Source organism: Chenopodium quinoa, unplaced genomic scaffold (genome assembly GCF_001683475.1).
Source record: "Chenopodium quinoa cultivar QQ74 unplaced genomic scaffold, ASM168347v1, whole genome shotgun sequence".
Lineage (NCBI taxonomy): Eukaryota > Viridiplantae > Streptophyta > Magnoliopsida > Caryophyllales > Amaranthaceae > Chenopodium > Chenopodium quinoa.
Genome location: NW_018744466.1, coordinates 1,348,845 through 1,356,816, shown reverse-complemented (window position 1 = coordinate 1,356,816; position 7,972 = coordinate 1,348,845). Strand labels below are relative to the sequence as shown.

Sequence of the window (7,972 nt, the reverse complement as noted above, 5' to 3'; positions counted from 1 at the left end):
CCACTCCCAAAGATCGACAGTCTAGTCGATTCTATAGCCGGACATGCCATGATGAGCTGCATTGATCAAGCTTCCATCAGATTCTCCTGTGGAAAAAAGATTAAGAAAAGACGTTATTCGTCACTGATTAGGGGTTATTATGTTATAATGTGATACCTTTTGGTTTGATGAATGCATCTGCTACTTTCCAACGCATGATTAATATAGTCTTCATTAAGAAAATTGGGAGGAATGTGGATGCGTATATTGATGACATAATAGTCAAATCCAAACAGCAGGAGGATCATCTTGCTGATCTCAGAGAAACATTCGCCACACTTAGGCGGCACAAGGTCATGCTAAATCCAGAAAAGTGTGTCTTTGGTGTTGTGTCTGGGAAGTTTCTCGGATTCCTGATTGACCAAAGGGGGTTAGAGGTCAACACCCAAAAAAATACAGGCGGTAATCGACATGCAGTCGCCCCGCACTATGAAGGAAGTCAAAAAATTAATATGTTGTCTAGCAGCTCTAAAAAGATTTCTCAGTCGGTCAGGAGACAAGCGTCTTTACTTCTTCCAAGCGATCAGGAAGAAGACTAGATTTGAATGGGGGGATGATGCTGAGGCGGCCTTCTAAAAGTTGAAAATGCATTTGCACTCATTGCCAAGGTTGGTTAGCCTCTTTCCCAAAGAGGCGCTCTATATGTATCTGGCTATTTCAGATCATGCCCTCAGTGCTGTTCACTTACCTGAAAGAGATAACATCTAGCTCTTGGTATACTTCATTAGCCACGTACTTAGAAATGCGAAACTTTGGTACCCCATAGTCGAAAAATTTGGCCTCGCCCTTTACTTGGTTGTGAAGAAGTTGAAGCCTTACTTCTTGGCACATCCGATCATAGTCTACACTGACCGACCGATCAAGCGGCCAATGACGACCCTGGAATCCTCTAGCCGAATGCTCAAATGGGCTATTGAGTTGCAAGGACTGGAAATCACTTATGAACAAAGGAAGGCAATAAAGGGGAAAGCATTCGCCAACTTTATTGTTAAAATGAAAACGCCAGCTGGGCCAGACAATATCAATCATGTTTGGAAAGTGTAGGTGGATGGGAGTTCCACAATGAACGGTTGTGGTGCAGGTGTAATTTGTCAGTCTCATGAGGGGAAAAATATGATTATGCACTACGGTTCAAGTTCCAAGCCTCAAACAATGAGGCCGAGTATGAAGCCCTGCTAGCCGGCATCCGGATGTGCAAGGCAGCAGGGGCAACAATGATTAACGCCTCTTCTAATTCCCAATTGGTTGTTAGCCAGTACAATGGTGTTTATGAGGCCACCCATCCGGTTATAATTAAATATTTGTAGGCGTTAAAGGATGAAGCTGGGACACTTGAAGAATTCAATCTAAGTCAAGTTCCCAAATCAGTAAACAATCAGGCGGATGCTCTAAAACTAGCGTCATCCGCTTCCTGTGAAATGCCTCGGTCAGTCTTCTAGGAAGTCATGGAAAAAAGAAGTATATCTGATGAAGAGCCCAAAAAAGTACTTGTCGAAAGCTCTACCTGGATGAATAGCATCCTGCATGTCTTACAGATGGCACCCTCCTAGATTCACCTCAAGAGGCGGCCATGGTGAAAAAGCGAGCTCTTCAAAGCAGGTTTTCTGAAGCCTCTTTTGAAGTGTGTGACCCCAAAAAAGGGGCAAGAATTTCTTGAAGAATTGCATGCCGAATATTGTGCCTATCATATAGGCGGTAGATCCTTTGCTGTCAGGTCCAGGCAGCATTACTTTTAGCTTACCCTTAAGGCGGATGCTATGGAGATGGTAAAAAAAAATGCGACCAGTGTCATAAATTAGGCAAGCTAATCCATCATCCGGCCACCGACCTAACGACAATCCATAGTCCAGTAATGTTTGCTAAATAGGGCATGGACATCCTTGGCCCATATACGGCTGCTCCAGGCGGCAGGCGCTCATCCCAGTGGCTGTGGACTACTCTACCAAATGGGTAAAGGCGGAGGCGGTCAAAAACATCAAGAAAAAGGACGTCATTTCCGTCATCTAGAAGAATATCATTACTCGTTTTAGGGTGCCTATGTCTAGGGTTTTTGACAATGGTCCTCAATTCGAGACCCCTCAACTAAAGACTTGGTTAGGAGATCAAGGGATCTCTAATTATTTTGTATTAATCGGCCGACCCCAAGAAAACGGCCAGGTCGAAGCCTTTCAACAAGTTAATCTCAGACGGAACAAAAAAGAAAATTGAAAGAGTTGGCGGCCTGTGGGTGGATGAGTTACCACACATCCTATGGGCCATCAGAATAATAGTGAAAGGGCAACTGCGAAAACCCCATTTCTCATGGTGTATGGGGAAGTAGCTATCTTTCCCATTGAACACTATGAGCCTACTCTTCAGATTATGCTATATGATGAATAGGCAAACTGGGAGGCCATGCGCTTGGCATTGGACTCACTCCCAGAGCACAGGGGCAATGTTGCATTGCGCCATGAGATCTACTACCTGACAATGATTCAGGCTTACAACAAAAGAGTACACAAGGGCCCTTTAAAAGTTAAGGACTTTATGTTACGAAAAATGGAGGCAGTTGGTTGGGCGAATGAGCAAGGGAAGCTAACCCCAAATTTGGAAGGCCCCAACCGAATCTATGAAGAAGTAAGAGGCGGCACCTACCGCCTGGAAATAGCAGACGACAGGAAGCTACCTAGAAATTTGAATGTAGATAATTTAAAGAAGTACTACTTCGTAAATTTTGTAAAGATTTTGAAATGTTGATGAAATTTTGCGCTCATTTGCATACTCGTCTTTATCTACTTTATTTTGAGTACTGACTGCACAAAAGTGCAGAAGGATCATGCTCACAACATTGAAGGATGTCTCTTGCACGATGTGCCGGCGAATCCTACTTACCTTTTATTGCTTCGACTGTACAATGTGCAGACGGATCGATTAATAACCAACGACGATGCTTGAACATCGCCTGCACAATGTGCAGACGGACAACGTTGAGATTTTATGAGCAACCACCTGCACAATATGCAGACGACCTTGTATGCTTTGTTACTTGTTAAAATTATAAAAGAATCACCTACCCCAATAGCAAACGCCCAAGATCTTTAATAGGGGACCCGACTGCACCTAAGCAGTCTCCCTAAAACTTATTAAATCTTTAACTTAAGTCAATAACTTAGCGGCTATTTATTCTATATTTAATTTTTAAGCTAAGTAAATAACTTAGTGGCTATTTACTAGTTAAAAGAGGCCAATGGCCGGATGAACATTATTTAAATTATCGTCTGCTTTAACATGAGTACGTTTGTCTGCTCCAACATGACGCAGACAACTTGCGACTTCCATCCCTGAGAATTCGTCGAGGAGAAGCATCTCCCATTTGGGTGGCACATTGCTTTACAAATACAACAAGCGACCCTACCGAATGCGCTAAGGCAGTGCTCACAGTAGTTTGATTTAATCTAACTTAAAATCTAAAAAGCGTTGAGTTTTCTGACTATTCTAGCAAAGGCGCACTAGTAGAAAAAGGCTTATTTGCGTCGCTCATTTAAAGTGTATTTGCGTCGCTTCTATGAGCGACGCAACTGCTCGCGACGCAAATGACTTTTAAGTCATTTGCGTCGCTCCTAGGCGCGACGCAAATAAGAGTCATTTGCGTCGCTCCTTTATAAAAGAGCGACGCAAATGACTTTTTTGATAAACTTATTTTTTGTCATTTGCGTCGCTCCTTTATAAATAAGCGACGCAAATGACTCTTCTGACAAACTTATTTTTTGTTATTTACGTCACTCTTTTATAAAGGAGCGACGCAAATAACTCTTCAGATAAACTTATTTTTTGTTATTTGCGTCACTCCTTTATAAAAGAGCGACGCAAATGACTTTTCTGATAAACTTATTTTTCGTCATTTGCGTCGCCCCTTTATAAACAAGCGACGCAAATGACTCTTTAGATAAACTTTTTTTGTTATTTGCGTCGCTCCTTTATAAACAAGCAACGCAAATTACTCTTCCAATAAACTTATTTTTAGTCATTTGTGTCGCCCCTTTATAAACAAGCGACGCAAATGACTCTTCCATTATTACTTTTTTTGTTATTTGCGTTGCTCCTTTATAAACAAGCGACGCAAATGACTCTTATCACTCTTCCAATAAACTTATTTTTTGTTATTTGCGTCACTTGTTTATATAGGAGTGATGCAAATGACTGAGTAGACAATACAAAACTTTTGTATTTGCGTCACTTGTTTGTTTAATGAGTGACGCAAATGAGGTGAATTTTTTTTTTAAATTATAATATAATAATTGCCTTGTATATGTTTGTGGTACCTGTTTTCCTAGGTATAAAGTAATATGCTAAAGCTAATATAATTGAAATTAAAATGCAATATTATTGAATAAATGCAAATATAAATTTCGGCAGAGTCTCCTTTGTAATTTGGCCTACCCATAAAATTGGGAATGACGGCATTATATTAACAACCTGTCCAATAATTTACATCTCAATATCATAGACATTATACTCATCATCCCAACACCAATTAACCAAATTACTTCATTTCAAGCCTATAATCCAAAACAAGAGTCAAACATACGCTAAGTGGTAAATCTAAAGTTCAACATTACATATAAAATACTCTGCCCAAATATCTCGGATCTCATTTATCTCCTCGGTGTACGGTGTAGTTCTTGAAAAATCCTATCAACACAACAAATATACAAGAGGAAAGTTATAATTCAAGATTGTAGCTAACATCAAATTGTATTTATCAAACAAAAATGAAATATTTGACAACTCATACCTGAAAAAGATCTTCACTGCTATGGTGATGTTCAAGTATTTCGTACATATAACGCATGACGTAGTAGCCACACTCACGTCCACCCAATTGTTGAGGACACTACATGTAATATATTTGTAAGTTGAATTAAATTGCTATACTTCAATTATTAAGAAACTAAAAGTTAGGGTAAGAAATTAAGGTAACCTGTCCCAAATGCCATGTCAATTTACTTCCCCTAGATTGTCCACTTAATGCCTTAAAACTTCGAAAAGCACTACACATTTGAAACAAATAACATATATATTACCCTTACACACATAAAATCATGACAGTAATAACAAACTAGACTTACTTTGTCATTGCAAGGCTACCTTACCGCCTGTTCTTTCTATGGGGCAAGGCAGGCAGACAATTCGTTTTTCAACAAACTAGTTAAGTAAAAAAACTTAGCAGCTTCACTATCTGTCCTGAGGTCTTTAGCCGGATGCATTGAGTTACTAAAAATTGCATGTTCAATATGGTCGTATGTCGCTTAGTTTGGGGAAATCACCATAGTGATTGATTGACTTAGAAACCATGCATATTCTTTAAAGTATCAATAACTTCTAAGTCAATCAATCCACTCAATCGAAACCAACCGACATCCAGCCAGGGGCAAGGACATTCGCATGGTATACAGGTTAAAAATACTTAGCCAAAAATAAATACATGTAGAAAAAATTGGAAGCTTAAAATTTATTTAAAGCACAAACATCAAAATGAATAAAACCGATTAAACAACCGGATGCTTTATATAAAACAAACAAATGTCAAAATTGACAACTGCAAAGTTTGCTGGGAAAGAAAGAGATTGTTGAATCACCCGACCCCTCGGTCGGTAAAATACATGTTAACTTGGCACACAGGCCGGAAAAGAAAATACTTGGCCATTTAGTCGCAGAAAAATACCCAAAGCTGAAGTAGCAATGGAGAGGTTCTTATTGTTAGCAGCAGCATCCTTGTTTTCACCCGTCTTCTGCTCATCATCTTCTTCATCCTCCTCTTCCTCCTGCTTATCCTCGGAAGACTCTCTCGAGGAGCTGGACTCCTCAGCAACAGCCTTGGGTCGCTTCCTCTTGAGCCTGCTGAAGGAGCTGGGCGTTGAAATCATTGTTGGCTTGATCAAACTTGGTCTTCCAAGTATCATAGTCAACACCCGGCTAAGCCGCTTCCCATGCCATCCACATGATGGCTTCATTATCTTCCATCATTTTTTTGACAAGGGCCTCCTTCTCCTCCACGTTGCAAGCCTTGTATTTGGCTCGGAGCTGCTTCTCCTTGTTAGCCAAGCGCTGCTCAAGGCGGCCCACCACTGCTTAGCCCTCTCAGCATCTTGCTGGGCCTCATCCAAGGGATTAAGCTTCTCCTTAAGGCCCTCAATTTCAGCCTTAAGCTCGTTGATCTTTGTCCGAGCCACCTCCAAGTCCCGCTTCACTTGCAGGTTGGCATCCGCCTGGGAATACATCATATCAAGTGTCAATAACTCATTTTGAGCAATTTCAAATTGAGCTCTATCTAAAGCGGACGCGGCCAGGGCATTAGCAACCGTTACCTCTTTTGACTTCTCCATGATTGGCTATTTAAGCCCTTGTACGCGTAGCATGACCTGCATTTTGTCAAAGGGGTGAATGGTTAGTATCTGGCGGATACAAGTATGAATTATAATAAAAAATTTCCAATTTCTTACCTCGCAGAGGATCCCCAAGATGTCATCCAAGTTCAGGGTGCCGACCCCTCGAATAGACGCCCTGTCCTCAGGGTCAAGCGCTCGAAGCATCTCCTTGGCCATTTGAACGACAGTTGGCCTCTGAGCAGGAGCTGCACAAATTATTATAGCATAGGTCAAGAGTAGGCCGAGTGTTCTACATCTATGTATAAACATTAAAGGGGAAGTAGCCCTTACCCTCCGGCTGCTCCTCATCCCTCGTGACAGGCTTCTTCCGGTCTCCTGCTGAGCCGGCAGCAAAAGTGAGTGGCTTTCCACTCTTCGATACCCTTGGGGCATCCGGATTGCTGATCTCCCTATCAACATCAAGATGGGAGCCATCACCTCCCTTATTAAGCTTGTGGGCAATGTGCTTTCAGTTCTTGTTAGAAGAGCCCAGATCTCCGACCTTCAGCTTCTGCAGCTTAGGGTCGGATGGTTTGGAGGGAGAAGGCTTGGTGGAACCACTCTGCACCAACAAATAGTAGTCAGAAAACATGCGAATTGAGGAACAATATTGTTTAAAAAAGACAAGTGTAATAAAACTTTACCTTGGGGGTTCCTCCAGTTTTTTTTGTTCCTTGTTCGTCCGTTTGAGAACGTTCGAATGGTAGATAGCTTCAGAGGCTACAACTGGCTTCTTGGAGGCCGAGAGATTCTCCAAAGCTTTTTCTAAAAAAAGAAAAAAGAGTTTGAAATCTGCAAGCAAATATTGAAAACAGCTAAAGCATTAAAAAATTAAGCGACCGACTACCTCTCGGCATCTCCGTACTCTGGCCGCAGGCAGCCAACTAAACCTTGTCTAAGAGCCACTCTGTAGGGAATAATTTCAAGCGTTAATCCCCTATATTGAACCCCACTGTGATCATACACTAAAGTACGGTGGCATCCAAAAGGGAAGAAGATAGAGCAAAAGAGTCGCCAACAAGTTTTAGGAACTTGTATACCGTTCACAGGGTGAAGGTTACACCCCTTAACGATCCAAGAGATCGCCAACTCCATAAGGTCTTGAGCCAAATAAGGGTTCGGGGATGAAGGTACAAATCTAACCTAATAGAGATTGAACCTGCCCTAATAATAGGCCTCTACTTTATTCTGATCGTATTCATGTGCGCTTTCTGACTAACATGCAATCAATAGGATTAACCCTAAACTTGTTTATCCATGTTGGTTGAATATTAATGCACAAATAAATCTATTATTGGCGATCACTTGAATTATAATCATATTAACCCTAACAAGATTATTAATTATCTTATTAAGCGTGATTACAAGTACAAATTCTCTTTAAACATGCATAAAAGTTGTGATCAAGCAATAACAATAAATATCATCAAGCAACATAATAATAATCATAATAATAATTATAACAATCATAAAAATTATAATCATAATCAAAACAATTATAAAAATAATCACGAATCATGTTAAAG

At 40.8% G+C, this 7,972-nt stretch overlaps 1 long non-coding RNA gene across 1 annotated transcript; it reads right to left on the bottom strand.

Moving 5' to 3' along the window:
* Positions 1-4,825: 4,825 nt before the first annotated feature.
* Positions 4,826-5,161, bottom strand: LOC110697524. Its single transcript, XR_002506508.1, has 3 exons — positions 5,148-5,161; positions 5,000-5,069; positions 4,826-4,912 (listed from the first exon to the last, which is right to left on the bottom strand). It is a non-coding gene; the product is annotated as an uncharacterized LOC110697524 (long non-coding RNA).
* Positions 5,162-7,972: the final 2,811 nt, after the last annotated feature.